Source organism: Macaca nemestrina, chromosome 13 (genome assembly GCF_043159975.1).
Source record: "Macaca nemestrina isolate mMacNem1 chromosome 13, mMacNem.hap1, whole genome shotgun sequence".
Classification (NCBI taxonomy): Eukaryota; Metazoa; Chordata; class Mammalia; order Primates; family Cercopithecidae; genus Macaca; species Macaca nemestrina.
In genome coordinates, this window is record NC_092137.1 from 34589153 (window position 1) to 34608350 (window position 19198).

General features: G+C 37.3%; 1 long non-coding RNA gene across 1 annotated transcript in view; it reads right to left on the reverse strand.

Annotated features, from left to right (window-relative positions):
- The window catches only part of LOC105464823 (uncharacterized), a 249822-nt gene that overhangs the window by 1641 nt on the left and 228983 nt on the right, over window positions 1-19198 (reverse strand). The window contains exon 4 of the long non-coding RNA XR_011611593.1: window positions 503-587. This is a non-coding gene — a long non-coding RNA (uncharacterized lncRNA). The remainder of the gene's footprint in view (window positions 1-502; window positions 588-19198) is intronic.

Genomic DNA, 19198 nt, shown 5'->3' on the forward strand with positions numbered 1-19198 from the left:
CAAGTGACTTTAGGCAATCAATAATTGATTGGTTACATATAAAGAAAACAAATTCCTATAAAAATTATTTTATATAAATAAGTTTATGCATGCTTTTAAAGATAATTATGAAGAATATGCATTGTAATAATTGCTCATGAATGGCTTGCAACTGTTTCAGGCACTCAATAAACTAAAACCAAAAATCCGTTAATCAGCTTCAATTAGTTTGGCAGTCAATAAAGCCCAAAACAGATGACAAACAAATACACTGTTCCAGTGTCTCTGGCACTCTAATCCCAGGCACAGCTTTCTCCGGGCTGCATCCATTCACTACTCTCTTCTAAATGGGACAATCATCAAGGGAAGAGAAACTTACTTGGGAACATAAAATAACAAAAATAAAAGCCCACCTTATGTAAGAGTTAAGCAGCAGTGGCCTGATGGTGGCAGCAATATATATATATATTGTATATATAAATATATATATATATTTATATATATAAAACTGAGCCCAATATACCTTTATCAGATTGGTGTAATGGCCACCAGCAAGGTTCCATAGTGTGTGTTCATGACTGCCTCTTTCTCCCCTTCATCTGTAAATTCTGGAGACCAGGAGACATGTGTTTTAATTTTTGAATGCTCAATGCCTAGCAATGTTATGTCCATAGCTTGGGTGCAAAATGTATTCACACATCTTTTTTTCTCAGTGCGCAGGAGGAAGGTGTGTTGCCCAGGGGCAGTAGATAGCTTATTGTGCCAACTCATGTAGTTGATACGGGTAACATTCAGGGCTTGTACAAAAAGGTAAACAAATGCAATGAGGAGGAGAAAGAGCCCTCCCCAACAGACATACTCTTCTCTTTCCACCTGTCTCCCACACATTTATTTCTTAGGCAGAAAGAAGCAAAAGACTAAAGGAAGTGATTCACCAGAGTACTTGGATTGTGTCCTTGCTAATGACCTATGCCATGCCATTCCACACTTCTTTAAACCTGGAAGTGGCTGCCAACAATCTCTTTCCAAGAAGAGTTGCCATTCCCATCACAGGCAAAGGATACTAAAGTCATGTGGGAAAAAGTGAAATAATGGAAATGGCTAATGCGTTCATTAAAGATGACCAACCCTGGATTTGTCCTCTTTCTTGCCGAGAGCATGTTATTAACTTCTTAGGTATCTGTAATAAAATTGTATTCAGAACTTATTATGTATCAGGTTTTGTGCTAAGTGTTTTTCATGGATCCTCTCACGTACTTCTCAAAAGGTATGTGATACATACTACTAGGATTCCCATTTTGTCACTAAGGAAACTGAGATATTGAGCGTAAAAGTTGCTGATCTTACATCTAGCAAGTGTTGAAGATAAAATCAAAATGGAAGCCTTTTAAAAGATGTCACTTTAATTATTGTAATCCCATAGAATATTCTGATCCAGGGCATGATAAATTGAGGTATTAAAATGCATTGCAAGATCTACTAAATTAATTAGTGATTTCTATTAGGCTAACTATGGTGAGTTGCTATGCAACAGTGATAGTGTGGAAGATCTTTTCAATGTCTTAGGAAAAACATATAAAGTAACATTCAAAGAGAATGAAAGTCATGATTTAAAAAATAATAAAAGTAGGCCGGGTGCGGTGGCTCACGCCTGTAATCCTAGCAGTTTGGGAGGCCGAGGTGGGTGGATCACGAGGTCAGGAGATGGAGACCATCCTGGCTAACATAGTGAAACCCCGTCTCTACTACAAATATGAAAACAAATTAGCCGGGCAAGATGGCGGGAGCCTGTAGTCCCAGCTGCTTGGAAGGCTGAGGCAGGAGCATGGCATGAACCCGGGAGGCGGAGCTTGCAGTGAGCTGAGATCACGCCACTGCACTCCAGCCTGGGCAACAGAGCAAGACTCCGTCTCAAAATAATAATAATAAATATAATAATAATAATAGTAAAAGCTAAGAATGGTCAAATTATTTTGATATGAAAAAGAAACCAGAAACTAAATTAGCAGCTATTTTCAAACTTAGGAAAGACTGAAGGAAAATAATAGGTGATTATCTGTTGGCTTTCTATGTGGTATAAATAATCCCTGAAGCTCATGATTCAATTTTCAGTAGAATGTATTTATATTGCGATTTCAGAAGGAAACTCTAACTATAGTGCTTGATAGTTTAGGAACCAGTAATTAGGAAACTTAGGCACTTTCCTTCTGGAAAATCATTTGGAATCAAGAAGATTGATCATTTCCTGTCCCAAATTAGGGGCTGTTAGCTTGGAGGGCACTAGCTGATTGAGATACTCTTTCTTTGGGGGCCCTCCTAGTCTTAGAGTTTCTTAATTCCAGTATTTTTATTTTTAAAGATGAGGTTTCCATCAGAAAATGCTATCTGGATGATGCCTTGTCACCGAAGCAAGCTGAGTTTCCTGTTTGTTTTCAGATTGAACACTAATAGTCTGAAACAAGGATAAAGCCAATGAGGTACCGGGACAGGACACATAAGGATGTACTTGCCTGACCCTGAGAGTGAGTGTCTCCTTACATTTTGTACCCTGTCCACTTCATTTGCCTCAGTCTAGACCTGGCATCTCTAGTTGGGTAATCGTTATCTTTAAGCTTCAACCAAAGGGAAATTAATATATATGCTACTGAAGCAAGCACCTGTCATGGGGGGAATTAAGATTATTCTGAAAATGACAGAGATGACCTATTTGTCTGGGACATTCGAGTTTCTGCTGTTCAATTAGGGCTCTGATGAGTTTGACACAAAGCTTTTGTTGAAACTGTCTTTGGAACCGTTCTGCTCCAGGTAATGTGGCCCCTGATGCAGAGTTTTGGGGACAGAAGATAAACTGATAGTAGCCATCCAGACCTCAACACCCTCAGCTCCTGGTCGCCTGGGGTATTTCACTGCAAGCTTTAATGACATACCATCCTCTGGAGTCCTAGATCAGCACTTGCAGGCAACTTGACTCAAGTTTATTCCTGTCTGTGCTCGTATACTTCCACTTCAGAGGTGGAGAAGAGTCCCTATCATCTTGCTAATATATTGCTTACAGTTACTCCCTGTCTTTTTAGCCCACCTTATTTTTCTTCAGAGCACAAATATTGATGAAGAAAGTTCAAGTAATTGCCTATTTTCTCTACTCTGAGATACCTCAATGAGAGCAAAAATTTTGTCTGTTTTGTTCTCTGTAGTATCCTCCAAATATAGCAACATATGCTGGCATCGAGTAGGCACTCAACAAATATTAAAAGCTAAAATAAGCAAATGAATCAGTAAACAATGCATTTTCTCACAACACTGATTCTCAAAGTTGATGGTAATGAGAATCATTTAGTGAGTGGTAATAGTAGTGGAAGAGACAGTAACTTTTAGAATGCGGATTTCCAGATTCATCCCTCTAAATTGCAGGTCCTCAATGAGGGGCAATTTTTCCTTGCGGGAAAAATTGGCAGTGTCTGGAGATATTTTTTCTTGTCACTACAGGTGTGTAGTGTGTGTGTCTCTCTGGGTGTGTTTGTATTCCTGGTATCTAGTGAGTAGAGGCCAGGGATTCTGCTAAATATTCTACAAAGCACAAGATAGCCCCTAGGAATTTTCCAGTCCTAAATGTAAAAAGGGCCAAGGTTGAGAAACTGCTCTAGATTCTAATTTGGTAGGTAAAGTGGGACATTAGATTTTGCATTTTTAACATGTACTCTGAATGATCTGATACAGATGATTCATGGACCCTCAAAATACCATCTTCTTTGAATAATTAATTTATTTCTCTGTGGTTCAATCTCATGAGAACATTATTAGGTACACAGAACATTCGATTAAAACATCCAGCATTTTGCACCAACATGCATGATTCTTGTTGATATAAAATACTTAAAATGAACTTCACGGAACACCATCATGACTTATTATTACTGGTGGGAAGCAAGCCAGGGTTAACACCCTCCCTGTCTAGTCAAGTCTGACAGGCTTGTCGGCTCCATTGTCAAGGTCTATGCCTACACAATTACAGCATGCAGTCTGCTTTACTGTCCCACAAAAGAAAAGTATTGTAGCAGATAACTGCTTCCAGGATCCCTGCTGTCAGAGAAAATAAGCAAGTTATAACTTCTCCATGGTCCTGCTACCGAGCATTTTCAATGGTGCCAACTGTGGCTTCATTCGGGCGTTAACAAAAATTGTTTCTCTCTGGCAAATGGTCCAGCTAACTTTTGACCTTATCTTAGGTCATGTGATACTGATTTCTGACCGAAGTCACTGTTGGAAGATAAGTCTTTTCCCTCCCCCACTACAAAACTTAATACTACTCTCAATTTGCTAAAAATATCTAAATAATTTTTGGTGGGGGAGTGGAGTAACATTTCTTATTTTGTGCAATGTGTAGAGTCAGCCATTGAAGAGGACATCTGTAGCAGGGTATCCAGCAGGCTGTTAGTCTCCTTGCTCCTGCAATACCATAATCTCAGCCGTACCCCCTCTACCTGTGTCTTTACCTACCATTTACAACCACAGCTTCCTTCATTGACCCCAGCTAGGAACCTTTATGCCTCCTTCTTCTTCCTATCTGATTTAATTACCTTATATAGTTGTTTCTATTTTTATCAGATGGCCCATATCCATTCCCTATTCACCATCTCTGTTTCTGTTTAACCTTGAAAACCTGTTTCCAATATTATAGCTGCTTTCTGTTTAATCTCCCTTCTACTTTTATCTCTCAACTACTTTTCAATCTACCTTCCCATCTATTTCTGTTTTTCCTTTGGAAATAACTGTTATTATACAATCCAGTACATATAATGCATAAATGACCACTTGTTGTCTATGGAAAAAATGCAAAATCTTCAGATTAACAATAAAGACTCTTCATAACTTGGGCTCTACCTCCTCCTGCTATGTCATAAATTGCTTCTCTAGTATTGTAATGAAATTGTACAACTTAATAAGACATACTCTTTCACATCTCTGCTTTTTCTTGCATTTTTTTTTTTTTTTTTTTGGCATGGAGTGTACTCTTCTCTCTGATCCTTTATTAGGGAAACTCTTATTTTTACTGAGAGATCAATCTCAAATTATAAAGCATCTAAAAAGTGTTCTTTAATCTCCCTGGACCAGATATAACAGGTCAGTTTCCCCAGGAAGCAGACTCTAACACAGAGACTTGCATGTAGGAAGTTTATTGGGGATGTGTCCTTAGAATCAATACTTACGTAGGTGGAAAGGCAGAAAGGAAACAGGACTGTCCAGAGAGTAGTTGAATTATGATGCAGTCACAACAAAGGGCTCAGCAAATTCTATGAGAAGCTCTGGAGCTAGCATGACCCTTCAGGGTTTTTCTGAATTGGGACAAGGGGACTGGGCCTTTATGCCTCAGTACTGAGAAGTGACTGTATGTGGACTGCGCCAGGAAGAAATGTGACATGGGCAAGCCCCAGGGCAACTTTTAGAGAGGGACTCAGCTGAGAGCTGTGGATAACTCATATTTTATCAGCTGAAGGAATAAGTCCTTTCAGTCCTTAAGGCAGAGACTGGGAGGATCTGAAAGCAGAATGCCATAGAGTCCACCATACCAGAGGTACCCATGCCTCCTGCTCAGACCTTTATTGTAGAACTTGGCAGTTTGCACAATGGCTACTTGTTCCAATTTCTTGTTCACTAAACTAGGCTGTTTTTGAATGTGTGAGTCTGGGAGTTGGGCTCATGGATCAGGAGAAGGTGTGGTATGCATCCCAAAGTAGTAAAAGTAGGTTGTGCTAGCCCTACTTTCATTCAGTATAAAAAAGTAGCTACTTCTCTACAACCAATGGATAGCACTGATCTGCATATTTGATTACTAATTTTAAATGAGATTGGCTTCTGTTTCCCAGTAATTAAAAATGTGATTAAAATTCCACAAAACTTTCAATAGGTGATATTTATGTTTCATATTAATAAAAGACTTAGCTTTTTAATAACATCAGTAGAATACCAGTGTGCACTTGTGAGAAAGAGATACTTTGTCATACAAACATTTGGGCAAAAGAATGGAAAATAATATTAGATGCCTTTAGTGCCTGGAAACATACTTAGATTCCCTCTTGCTTCTATAAGAAAACATTATTACAAGATCAAAGACATATATTGAAAGAAAAAAGCTGTGGCTTTTGAATGTAGCTCACTTAGTTCTGTTCATTAGATGCTAAAGTATAATTAGTTCATTATTATGAATGAAATTGTTCAGGAAATGTAATAGACTTTTCATGGAAATATATTTAGCATAGTATGCAATTACTAATTTATGGTTTATATTATTCATCATGAGTCAGTTGATTTCAACATTAAAATTTCATCTTGAACATTGCCTGGCTTCTCTTTGTTTAACTTTAAACTTGAAAGTTAAATTTTAGATGTTTTGTTCCTAATTATTATTTGTCTGATTCTTTCAAATGCAAGAACATACCATGAAAAAACCAAACTTTTCTTCTCACTAATTATTATAGGCACATTGAATTTTCACAGGTACCAGACATCACTGTTTACACATGTTTTTTAAGTTTTAAGCAAATGATTATATAACTGTGAGGTACCAGTATTCATAGCCTGAAGCTCAGAAATAATTTCACAAACCAAGGAACACCTGGAGATACCAGAAACTGGAAGAAGCAAGGAAGGATTCTCCCCCAGAGCCTTCAGAGAGATACCTTGACACCTTAATTTTGGACTTCTGGCCTCCAGAACTGTAAAAGAATAAATTTCTGTTTTTTTAAGTCCTAGGAAATGAATACAGATTTCTATGCCCTCCTAAATGATTGCTTTTAAAGAATTAATCAATACTTATTTATACAACTTCCCTCTCTGTGATATTTGAGGGTTTTGGGGCTTAGAAATCAACCAGCTCCATGTTAACAACTTTTGGGGCTGCCAGATCCCAGAAAGCCAGCATACACTTGCTGGGCTCGCTGTAGCACCCAGGGAAACTGGAGCAGCCTGGCATAGGTTGATACATTGGATGAAACAGAATTCAGGTTTATAGTGAGTCTTACAATTTTATGTTGCCTCAGCATCCATTGTAAATATAGGTTGGATTTTCTCATATCCGAAACGGGGCTTAGTCACCCTTCAGTTTCCAGTTTTCCACCTTCTCCCAGTTCCTAAAGGTGGTCGACCCAGATATCTGCCTTATAAAACTGCCTCCTGGTGACCATCTCCCTATGGGACAGTTAGATACAACCTATACGACTTGCCCTACTGACCCCCGCACCCTGCATGGACTGAGCAGGTAGGCTGCAGTGACCACCCCTCAGTAACAGCATGACTCCATGAAGCTCCTGGCTGCTTGCTCTAAATCTACCCATTAGAACTCTCCAAAGGAAACCTTTGTGGATGACACCTGGATCCCAATAAAGGCTCTGGCCCATAGGTCTCTCGCTTTCTTTCTCTTGCTCTCCACCTTCTGGTTGGGCTCACATGTCCAGAGTAGCTTCCCCTTCCCATTGGCCCTACCAGGTCTGCTGCCCTCTTCTGTCTGTGATTTGTAAGCAATACACTGTTTCTGGTATTTCATGTGTTTTGCTGCACTGACTCTTCTGTGTCTCACCTGATCCACACCCCCAAACTTAACTCTCCTCCTGGTCAGGGCTCTCCTAGAGGGTGGCTACCTTGGTAGGAATAAACTGGACATAGGTTAAAAAAAAAAATAGCTGCAAAGGTGTTTGCCAGGATGAAAAAGTTTTCTGTGCAAGGCATACCTGGTCATGGATGAGACACTTATGCATTAGGCCATCCACCAGAATGAAAAAGTGTCCCATGAAAGACGCATTTTGAATATCCGGGATCACATCCCCTGGAGCTCCATCAACGCAGGGCTATAATTATACTCACTTTCAAAAGAGACCTCAAGACCAAATCACAGGAAATATACAAGGCTGTTTGTAAATCTCATCCACAAGCTGGGACCCCACATTTTTCTCCTTCAACAAAAAGGTCTCCACACTTTGATTAAGAATACTTAGTTCGGCGGGGCGCGGTGGCTCACTCCTGTAATCCCAGCACTTTGGGAGGCCGAGGCGGGCAGATCATGAGGGGAGGAGATCGAGACCATCTTGGCTAACACAGTGAAACCCATTTGTACTAAAAATACAAAAAATTAGCCAGGCGTGGTGGCGGGCGCCTGTAGTCCCAGCTGCTCGGGAGGCCGAGGCAGGAGAATGGTGTGAACCCGGGAGGCGGAGCTTGCAGTGAGCTGAGATGGCATCACTGCACTCCAGCCTGGGTGACAGCGAGACCCCCTCTCAACAACAACAACAAAAGAATACTTAGCTCAAGTGTTTTATTTTAGAGGTGAGGAAATTGAAACTCTAAGCTGTAAATGTTTATCCGCAGTAACACCAGGGTTAATTCTGAGCGCATATATTCGGGTTCTTACTACTTTCTACATCCCGTTGGCCCATTGGTTAGGAGGAAAATTGAGTCTGATACTGAAACATAAACATTGGTAGTTCAATCAAGTATAATCATTTATATTTGGAAAACAATATTTGTAAAAGTGTATTTATATTTATCTTTACACGTTTTCTACTTTAAAACTTCATGATGTTAATTGTATGCGACACTATGAAGATTAACAAACGTGTAGATTACCCTTTACACACTCTACATTTTTGCTACTATCATCATATTTAATCATTATAATAACTTCAGGTAAAGTCATTTTCCCAAAGTAAATGGCAGGGCTGGAACTCAAACATTTACTTTCTAGCTCCTGGTCCATTTTTTCCACCCCACTGGAATAGCAGCAAAATGTATTACAAGTACGGTGACCATATAATTAACTGTTAAAAGCTGGGTCATTTTAAGAGTGAAGGAAGCACTACTCATAAATATACTGGGACAGGCGGTGCAAACCACGACTATTCTGATGAAGCAGAACATAAAAAATAAGTAAGAAGTCTGGGAGATTACTTCATTTCTTCTGAGCTGAATTTTGAACATTGCAGTTAAACCTGCCAACGTCCTAGTATGTAATGCAGTTCTGATTTAAGAAAAAGGCATCTCTTTAAGGTATGCACTGGAGCCGTCACTGTCAACACTGGGGTGGAAGCAACAATGCATGCCAAGATAGGGCTTGGTACAAAGATTTGTAAGAATACCTTCAGTGCTCCTTGAGAAATCAGGAGCACTCAATTAATGGGAGATAGCCATAATTTTTTTTAGGTTAACTCAAGATACGGTCCTCTCTCAGTAGCTATGCATTCTGTAACGTTCTTGCTCTCTTCTTCCTGCACAGTTGGGCTGATTTTCCTTTGTGATTCTTAAATCTTTTATACACACCTTTTTTAGAGTACTGAATCTATTATGCTGTATTCTTTCAAAAAATTACTATGTTTAATTTTTCATGGCTATGTCCCTCTGCCCCAGTAGAATGTATATCTTATCACTCTGTGCGGTCCTCGGCACAAAGCATCAGTTGCTTACCACAGGTAAACTGAATGGGGATATATTACGATGACCAGGAGAGGGACACAGAAGAACACGGACTTACCTTTCTCAAAATAGAAAAAAAAAAAAGAAAGAATCATGTTAATCGCTTGAAGGACTTATACAAAATTTGGCATGCTTAATTTAACAATATCAATAAACATGAAAACAACACTTTACATCTATAGTGTATAGTATGTGTCGGATACCATTTAAAGATGCCTTCACACGGCTTGGACACTAAGAACCAAACCTATCTAAAATGATTTCAATCTTTCATAGCCTTTGTTAGCATAACTTTCCTACTTCAAAAGACTCTTTTGCAGGAAAATAAAAGTTCCTGAGGACTATTTTTTTTATTACAGGATTTCTCAAGATCCCTTACCTTTTCAATCGAAATCATCAACAAGTTACTCCCTAGGATTCACGACTCTCTCTCTTCAGAATATTCTCCTTACTGTTTTCACCAATCCTAAACTATCCTTATTCTCAGCCAGTCCTCATAAAGATCCTCACTGAAAAAACCTCCTTTCACCTAGACTGCAGAATTTCAGTAAATCAGACTTTGTCCTTTCCACTTTAAGATGCTATCAGACTCTGCCAAGGTGCTGTTCTCCTGAGGAAGCCATAGACTCAGCTTTGCTTTACTAAAAGTTTATAAACAGCTTTTGCTGTCCTGGGGAGCTTTCAGCAAGCGCTTCACCTATGAATAACTTAACTCTCACAGCAACCCCATGAGGTTTAATGTATTATTATTTCCATTTTACAGAAGCGACCTAAGCCCAAAGTTACACAGTGAGTAGGTGGGAGAGCTGAAATTTGAATCTAGGCTGTCTAGCCCTATGGCCAGTATATCTATACTAAATTCCTGGGAGTCATTTAAAAACTACGATAATTGACTTCATTTGGAAGAAATTTCAAAACCTTACAATAAATACATTTCAAAAAAGTACAAGTAAAATTCAATATTGTATTATTTACGTACGTGAATCAGTTATTTCTCTGTTCACTTGTTCTGTGTTCTTTCTCCATTTAAAGGAGCAATGATAAACATACCGGCATTTACAATGCTCATGATACAGGAAGAGTTTCTTAATTCCTAAAAACTTACTGGCCTTTGAAAAATAACCACTGCATTTATGACCCCTGAATGGCCACAGTAGGGATACGTGAATTTCAATTTGAATCTGTACTTCTAGGGAAAGATAATACTCAGCTACTAATTTGTTAACGGTACCTCTGGAGTAAAAGTCAATGGATAATCAAATGGGAGTGAAGGAAAGGAATTCTCTAAGTGGGTTTTGTTGGAAATTGTTATAGGTAGGAAGAAATAGGAATATGAATTCTGGAGAGAAAATGTATAAGGCTAGATTCCTGTCTTGATGACTGTTATACTTGATTTGAATAAAAATGTTTATCCTAGTGCAATAAACAAAACTTGAATGGCTTACTAACGTTATATGTGATGAATTCAAGGCCCTATATTATGCCAACAACCTAGATGAATGTGGCAAAACTGACAAAAATTTGCACAGAGAAATATAAACTCTGGCTTTTAGATCTGAAAAATAAATGATGTTGAATGCTTTCTAACAACTAAAGCTGAAATGGAGTGAGTCCTCCAACACGAATATTTAAATAGAACACAGGTGGACCTCTTTGTGAAATATTATATGACAATTATATATAATATCTAAAGGTCTTTCTAATTCCGAAATCCATGTTATAGACATACAAATGTATTTTGGTAGATCTAAGCCATACATTCAAACTTCAGTAATGTGGCACTTAGTCATTGCTCAATTTGCATATCTACCAGTAAATAGTTTTTGAGTGCTGCCTAGAGGATTTGGCAAATCCCTTTCCCCTACTTATATACTAGTGCATATGACTTTGGTCATGTCCAGATGTCCAGAAAAAGAAGGAGACCTGGAAAGAAAATGTATTACAGACTTTGGAGTTAGAAGGCTGGTCTCTGCATCAGAACTTGCAGAAGAAAGGGAAGATTTGTTTTAATTTCCTGATGTGCCTGAGATTAGATCTTGTCCCTCCGTAACCTTCATGTCAGAATTGACTGTCTGAGTGAATCCAAGATTTCAACTATTTGGAGTATAGTTGACTTACTATGAGTCACCCTTGAGTAAGCCTGTCTCTGGAATAGGAGCCTTTACACTTGACCCGGGGTTGTTCTAAGCAGTGGTTGTGATAGCAATAGTGTTAGGAGTGTCAGTGATTGGAGGGGGTGACTCAACCAGGGATGCTGCAGTTCCAGAATAAAGCATCTCAACTTTGAATTCAACAGTGGCAGCATTGTCAAAGCAAGTCACCTTTAGATGGCTTAGAGGGCATTAAACCATGAGGGCCAGATCAAGGGCTGTTACACTACAGGGCAAAACCACTTTGGGGCTAACACATTTTTGTTTCTTGGCCACCAAAATCCTAGGCATCTGCCATCCAGCACCGAAATGGCTTAAAAAAACTTTTCTGTATTTGAAACCTTTTTTTTTTTAAGCACACAACAATTTAGTGAGCACAGAAAGCTGGAAAAAAAATGCTTTTTTGGCTCTTTAAGAAGCAAGCATGTGTTGGTACATTATTTCTCTCTTTTTTTAAAAAAGTTTATTATTGTAAATATTCTTATTATTTTTGTTGGTGTGCAGTATAATTAAAACCTCAATAGACTTGTTTAACTATCACCACTGAGCAGTTCCATCTCCCCCAAAACTCCTTCCTCATCCCTAACCTGTGATTTCCACTGATGTACTCACATCCCCTACTTTTGCCTTTCCAGGCAGTCAAATAAATGGAATCACCTATGTGAACTTTTTAGACTGCCTTCTTTCACTCAGCATAATAGTTCTGAGATTCATTTATGTTATTGTGTGTATCAATAGGCCCTTCTGGGTGGTATTCTATTGTATAAATACACCACCTTTTGTTTACTCACTCATTCTTTGAAGATATTGGGGTTATTTCCAGTTTGAGGCTATTGCAAATAATGCTGATATAAACATTTGTGCAGAGGTTTCATGTAAACATACATTTTCATTACTCTAGGGCAAATATCTAGGTGTAGAATTGTAGGTCATATAGTGTCTTTAACTTTAAAATAACATATGAGTTATGCGTAATACCCTACAAGAAAAGGCAGCCAAAGTGAAAATGGACAAATGGGATCACATGAAGTTAAAAAGCTTCTGCACAGCAAAGGAAACAATCAACAAAGTGAAGAGATAATCCACAGAATGGGAGAAAATATTTGCAAAGTATCCATCTGACAGAGGATTAATAAACAGAATATATAAGGAGCTCAAACAACTCCATAGGAAAAAAAAACAACTAATAATCTAATTTAAAAATGGGCAAGAGATGTGAATAGACGTTTCTCAAAAGAAGTCATACAAATAGAAAACAGGCATATAAAATGGTGCTCAGCATTATTAATCATCAGAGAAATGCAAATCAAAAATGAGATATCATCTCACCCCAGTTAAAAATGCCTTTTATCCAAAAGACAGGATAACAAATGCTGGTGAGGATATGGAGAAAAGGGGACATTTGTACACTGTTGCTGGGAATGTAAGTTAGTACAAGTACTGTGGAGAACAATTTGGAAGTTCCTCAAGAAACTAAAAATAGAGCTACTACATGATCCAGCAGTCCCACCGCTAGGTATATATCTCAAAGAAAGTATGAAGAGATATATGCATTCCCATGTTTATTGCAGCACTATTCACAAGCCAAAATTTAGAAGCAATCTCAGTGTTCATCAACAGACGAATAGATAAGTAAAATGTGGTACGTATACACAGTGGAATACTATTCATCTGTAAAAAAGAATGAGATCCTGTCATTTGCAGCAACATGGATGGAACTGGAGGTCATTGTGTTAAGTGAAATAAGCCAGACACAGAAAGACAAACTTCACATGTTCTCACTTGTTTGTGGGAGCAAAAACTTAAAACAACTGAACTCATGGATATAGAGAGTAGAATAGTGGTTACCAGAGGCTAAGAAGGGTAATTGGTGGGGGAGAGGAGGGGGGATGGTTAATGGTTACATATAGTTAGGTAGAATGAATATAACCTAGTATTTGATAACACAACAGAGTGACTACAGTCAACAATAATTTATTGTTGATTTTAAAATGAATAAAATAGTATAACTGGATTATTTGTAACACATAGCAATGATAAATGCTTGAGACTGTGGTTACCCCATTTACCCTTGTGTGATTATTATGCATTTTATACCTGTATCTAATATCTCATGTACCTCTTAAATATATACACCTACTATGTATCCACAATAATTAAAAATGTAAAAATTAATAGGAAAATATAGTTAAATATATTTTTATAAGAAATGGACGACATCATTTTGCATTCCCATGAGAGTTCCAGTTGTCTTGCATTGTCGACAAAACTTGAGATTATCAGTGTTGTTTTACACTCTAAGTAGGTGTATAGGAGAATCTCACTGTGGTTTTAATTTGCATATTTCTAGTACTTAATGACACTGTACTTCTCTTAAAGTGCTCATTTGCCATTTGTTTATCTTCTTTGGCAAAGTGCTTGTGGAAAATATGCTCATCTTTAATTGAATTGTTTACTCTTGAGTTCTGAGAATCCTTTATATATTTACCAAGAACGTATAGTCCTTTGCTTGCCCAGAATATGTAGGCCTTTGATTCAACAAAAATCCTTTGTTCAATATGTGATTTGCAAATATTTTTTCATAGTCTATAGCCTGTTTTTTCATTCTCTTACCAGAAACTTTCACACAGTAAATATTTTTTAATGAATTGAAACATACCAACATTTTATTTTATGAATCATGTTTTTTATATCCCATATAAGAACTTTTGGCCAGTGTTAAGGTCATATAGATTTTCTCCTATGATGATTTTTTCTAAACTTTTGGAGTTTTACATTTTACACGTAGATTTTTAATCTATTTTCAGTTGATTTTGGATGAAGTATGAAGGTTAGGTTGAAGTTTACTTATTTTGTACATAGATGCATAATTGTTGCAATATCATTTGTTACAGAGACCACCCTTACTCCATTGAATTATCTTTGTATTTTTGTCAAAGGTGAATTGATTATATTTGTGTGAATGTATTTCTGGACTCTATTCTGTTTCATTCATATGCCTTCACCTCTCCAGTGCCACATCGTCTTGACTACTCAAGCTTTATAATAAACAATAAAACCAGGTAGTGTGAATCTTCCAAATTTATTCATTTAAAAATTATTTCAGTGTTTTACTTCCATTCCCTTTCCACATAAACTTTAGAATCAGGTTAACTACATGTACAAGCTAATACCACAGGGATTTTATTTAGGACTATAGTCAACCTATACATGAATTTGGGGAAAAGTAACATGTTAAATGTATTGTTATATTGTGTTCCAATTCAGGAAATGCAGTATATCTTTCCACTTATTTAGGTCTCCAATTTCTTTTATTAGTGTTTTGCATTTTTCAGCAAACAGATCCTGTGCATGATCTGTTAGAATTCTACTTGTGTTTCATTCTTGTTTGGTGTTTTATTGTATGTGTGTGTATATGTGCGTGTGTGTGTGTGTGTGTATAAATTTTGACCTTGTATCCTGCAGACATGATAAACTTATTTATTAGTTCTAGGAGACTGATAGGTTCCTTGGGATTTTTTACATAAGTAATCATGACATTTGTAAATAGAGAGAGTTCATTTCACCCTTTCCAATCTGTATGCCATTTATTTCTTTTTCTTCCTTTATTATACTGGCTAATACTTCCAGCACAATGTTGAATTAGAGTGATGAGACTTAATATCCTTGTTTTGGTTGTATTTTCAGGGGAAAATATTGAGTGTTTTACTATTACATATATGGGTTAAAATGTGTTTTCTTTTGGCATACCATATCAGGTTAAGAAAATTCCCTTCTTCACCCTATTTAACCTATTAATGGTACTGGGAAAATTGGGTACCCACATGTAGAAGAATGAAACTGGATCCCTATCTCTCACCTTATACAAAAGTCAACTCAAGCTGGATCAAAGGCTAAAATCTAACATCTGAAACTATAAAAATTCTAAAAGAGAACCTAGGAAAAACTCTCTGGATATTGGCCCAGGCAAATAATTTATGACTAGGACCCAAAAAGCAAATGCAACAAAAACAAAAATAAATAGGACATAATTAAACTAAACAGCTTCTGTACCACAAAAGATAATAATAGTCAGAGGACAGACAAGCCACAGAATAGAAGAAGATATTTGTGAACTATGCATGCGTCAAAGGACTAATATCCAGAATCTACAATGAACTCAAAAAAATCAGCAGGACAAAAATAAATAGCCCCATCCAAAAGTGGGCAAATGACATGAACAGATATTTCTCAAAAGAAGATATACAAATGCCCAACAAACATATGAAAAATGCTCAACATCATTAATCATCATGGAAATGCAAATTAAAACAACAAAGAGATACTACTTTACCCCTGCAAGAATGGCCATTATTAAAATGTAAAAAAACAATAGATGTTGGCATGGCTGTGTTTTAGGGAATGTTTATACACTGCTGGTGGGAATGTAAATTAGTACAAGCTCTATGGAAAACAGTATGGATATTTCTTTTCTTTTTTATTTTCTTTTTTTATTTTTTGGAGATGGAGTCTTGCTCTGTCACCCAGGCTAGAGTGCAGTGGCATGATCTCAGCTCACTGTAAACTCGGCCTCCCGGATTCAAGTGATTCTCCTGCCTTAGCCTCCTGAGTAGCTGGGATTACAGGCGCCTGCCACAGCGCCCAGCTAATTTTTGTATTTCTAATAGAGACGGGGTTTTACCACGTTGGCCAGGCTGTTCTCAAACTCCTGACCTCGTGATCCACCCGTCTCGGTCTCCCAAAGTGTTGGGATTACAGGCATGAGCCACTGCGCCTGGCCAGATATTTCTTAAAGAACTAAAAGTAGGTCTACCATTCCATCCAGCAATCCCACTACTGGTTATATACTCAAAGGAAAAGAAATTATTGTATCTAAAAGATACTTGCACAAGTATATTTATCACAGCACAATTTGCAATTGCAAATATATGGAACCAACCTAAGTGCCCATCGACCAATGAGTGGATAAAGAACATATGGTATATATACACCATGGAATACTACTCAGCTATAAAAGAAAACAAAATAACATCTTTTGCAGCAACTTCGATGGAGCTGGAGGTAATTATTCTAAGTGAAGTAACTTACAAATGGAAAACCAAATACCATATGTTCTCACTTATAAGTGGGATCTCAGCTTTGGGTATGCAAGGGCAGGCAGAATGGTACAGTGGACTTTGGAGACTCAGAAGTGGGAAGGTGGCAGAGAGTTGAGGGACACAAAACTACGTATTGGGTACAGTGTACTCTACTCGGGTGACGGGTGCAATAAAATCTCAAATTTCACCATACGTACAATTCATCCATGTAACCAAAAAAACACTTCTACTGCAAAAGCGAAGGAAATTTTTTAAAAATTTAAAAAATAGGAAATTCCCTTCTAGTCCTAGTTTCCTGAGAGTTATTATTACAAAGTGGCATTTTTGACTTCCTTTTGCACTGATTAAAAGTAATATTAAGCAGCACTATATATATAGGAAAGGGAGCATATTAGGAGTGCAGAGAAACAGCTGGGTTTATTGCTGAACTACCCTATTCAAATATTCAAATATTTTTGGAAGAATGGCCTACATTCTTCCAAAAATACTTGAATTTGCTAGAGAAAAACATACATATCATAGCCTAAAATGTTGATTAAGTAATTAATTGCACTATTTTTCAATCAATGCCGTGTCAACTGATTTTTTTTACAGTTACTTTTTTTTTAAAGTGAGGCTGATTGAAATCAGGTGTCTTATCGCACTTCCCTTTCACTTCTTTGGAAGAGTTAATAATTTGATTTGCTGTTCTCTAGTGTACAATATAAGGTTCAGATGGATAATTACATCACACAATACATAGCAAGCCAGACTGCACTGGCCACTACTTGTTCCTGAGTATAATTTAAAGTGCTGACATTGCTTTAAAAACCCCTAAGTGTTGTAGTTCTCACTATATTAGAAATCACTGCTCCCAACTGCAGTCTCAAAATAAGGGAGATTAGCCAATGTGGTCCTACTGATATTGCTCAAAATCTACCTTTGGACGGCCAGGGCTTAGGCATTTATTGGCATGACCTAATGTAAGGAAGGTCTTGTCTGTCCCTACCTAAAAAAATCAATATTGGGGTTTTTCAGGAGCTGGTGTGAAGCCTACGGTTTTCAAATTTTAGGGTGGCATCTTAAAATTTTATAGCTGACTTTGTAAAACATGCAATGTAAACTGCAATGTCATAAGGAATCTCTTTTTTATTGCCATTATTAGCTATTTCTCCCTCAAGCAATTCTTAGAAGAGCACGTTTTAAAAATTAAACAAATATGGAGAGCATTTAAGAAAATGTGGGGCATGACATAATTACAAATTTAGAACAAAGGCTATTCATACATTCATTTTTTTACTAGTAAAGTGTATTCAGTGGATTTTGTAGCGATATTTTTTATTCTTGGACTGCACATCTCTGGCCAAATCTTTGTATTCAGTTTACTTCTCTTCCTCAAATCTGTCCTGGTACATTACTATACAGTGATTTTATGTATGCTATTTTAAGAATCCAGCCATTCTATATATGTGATAAAAACTTTTCAATTCAACTGTCTCTTTTTCTAGGAGAATTATGGTGAAATATCATTTAATACCGTTGTAACCTCTTTGTGCTTCCGAGTTTTCATACATTAACAAAATAATAAAAATTGATTAGTGTTCTTATCTCTTAGGTTTGCTGTGGGGGGAAGATTTACATAAACATACATTCACACACAAATATAAAGATGCCTATGTTATACCATGTCCTATGTCTTATAGTTTGGCAGAGTGAAAATAAGTCAGGCTTTGGAGTTAACAGAACTGCACTTAAAGACTTGTTTTGCCAGTAGTTGAGTAATTTGGACAAATTATGTAACTTTTTTTGGCTTTGGCTTCCTTAGCGTAAACTAGGAAGTTAACATCTACCTATTAGAAGTATTGTATTAAACTAGATGAATTACATAAAGTTATAAAAATGGTTGGACCACTTAAGGTTCTCAATAAATGATAGTTTCTATCACTATAGTTGTATTGCTGATTTTATTGGCAATCTTCAGTGAATGATGATTTGATTTTCTCTTTATCATTCAGCTTGTATGATTCAGCCTATTAAGATTTAGTCCATAAGACCTATATTATCAATTTACAAGACTTACTGCAAGCTAAGAAATATAAAGACAAACATGAAGTTGTATTAGCCCATCTGCTTCCAAGTTGCTATGAATTAGGTTTCCCTCGCTCTCGTTGCAGTTATATCTCCTTCTCTGAGTTACCATTCTGTAATTTCTGTTTCTTCCCATTAGTAGCAGCTCTACCTGGGCAAGACAGCTAATTTTTAGAAACTGGAAGAAAATACGAAAGTGGCAAGGAGGGAGAGAGCATGGTTTAAAAATAGGAGAGTGGCCCAAACGCGGTGGCTCACACTTGTAATCCCAGCACTTTGGGAGGGTGGGTGGATCACCTGAGGTCAGGAGTTCAAGACCAGCCTGACCAACATGGCAAAATCCCGTCTATACTAAAAATACAAAAATTAGCTAGGTGTGGTGGTGCACACTTGTAGTCCCAGCTACTTGGGAGGCTGAGGCAGGAGAATCGCTTGAACCCAGGA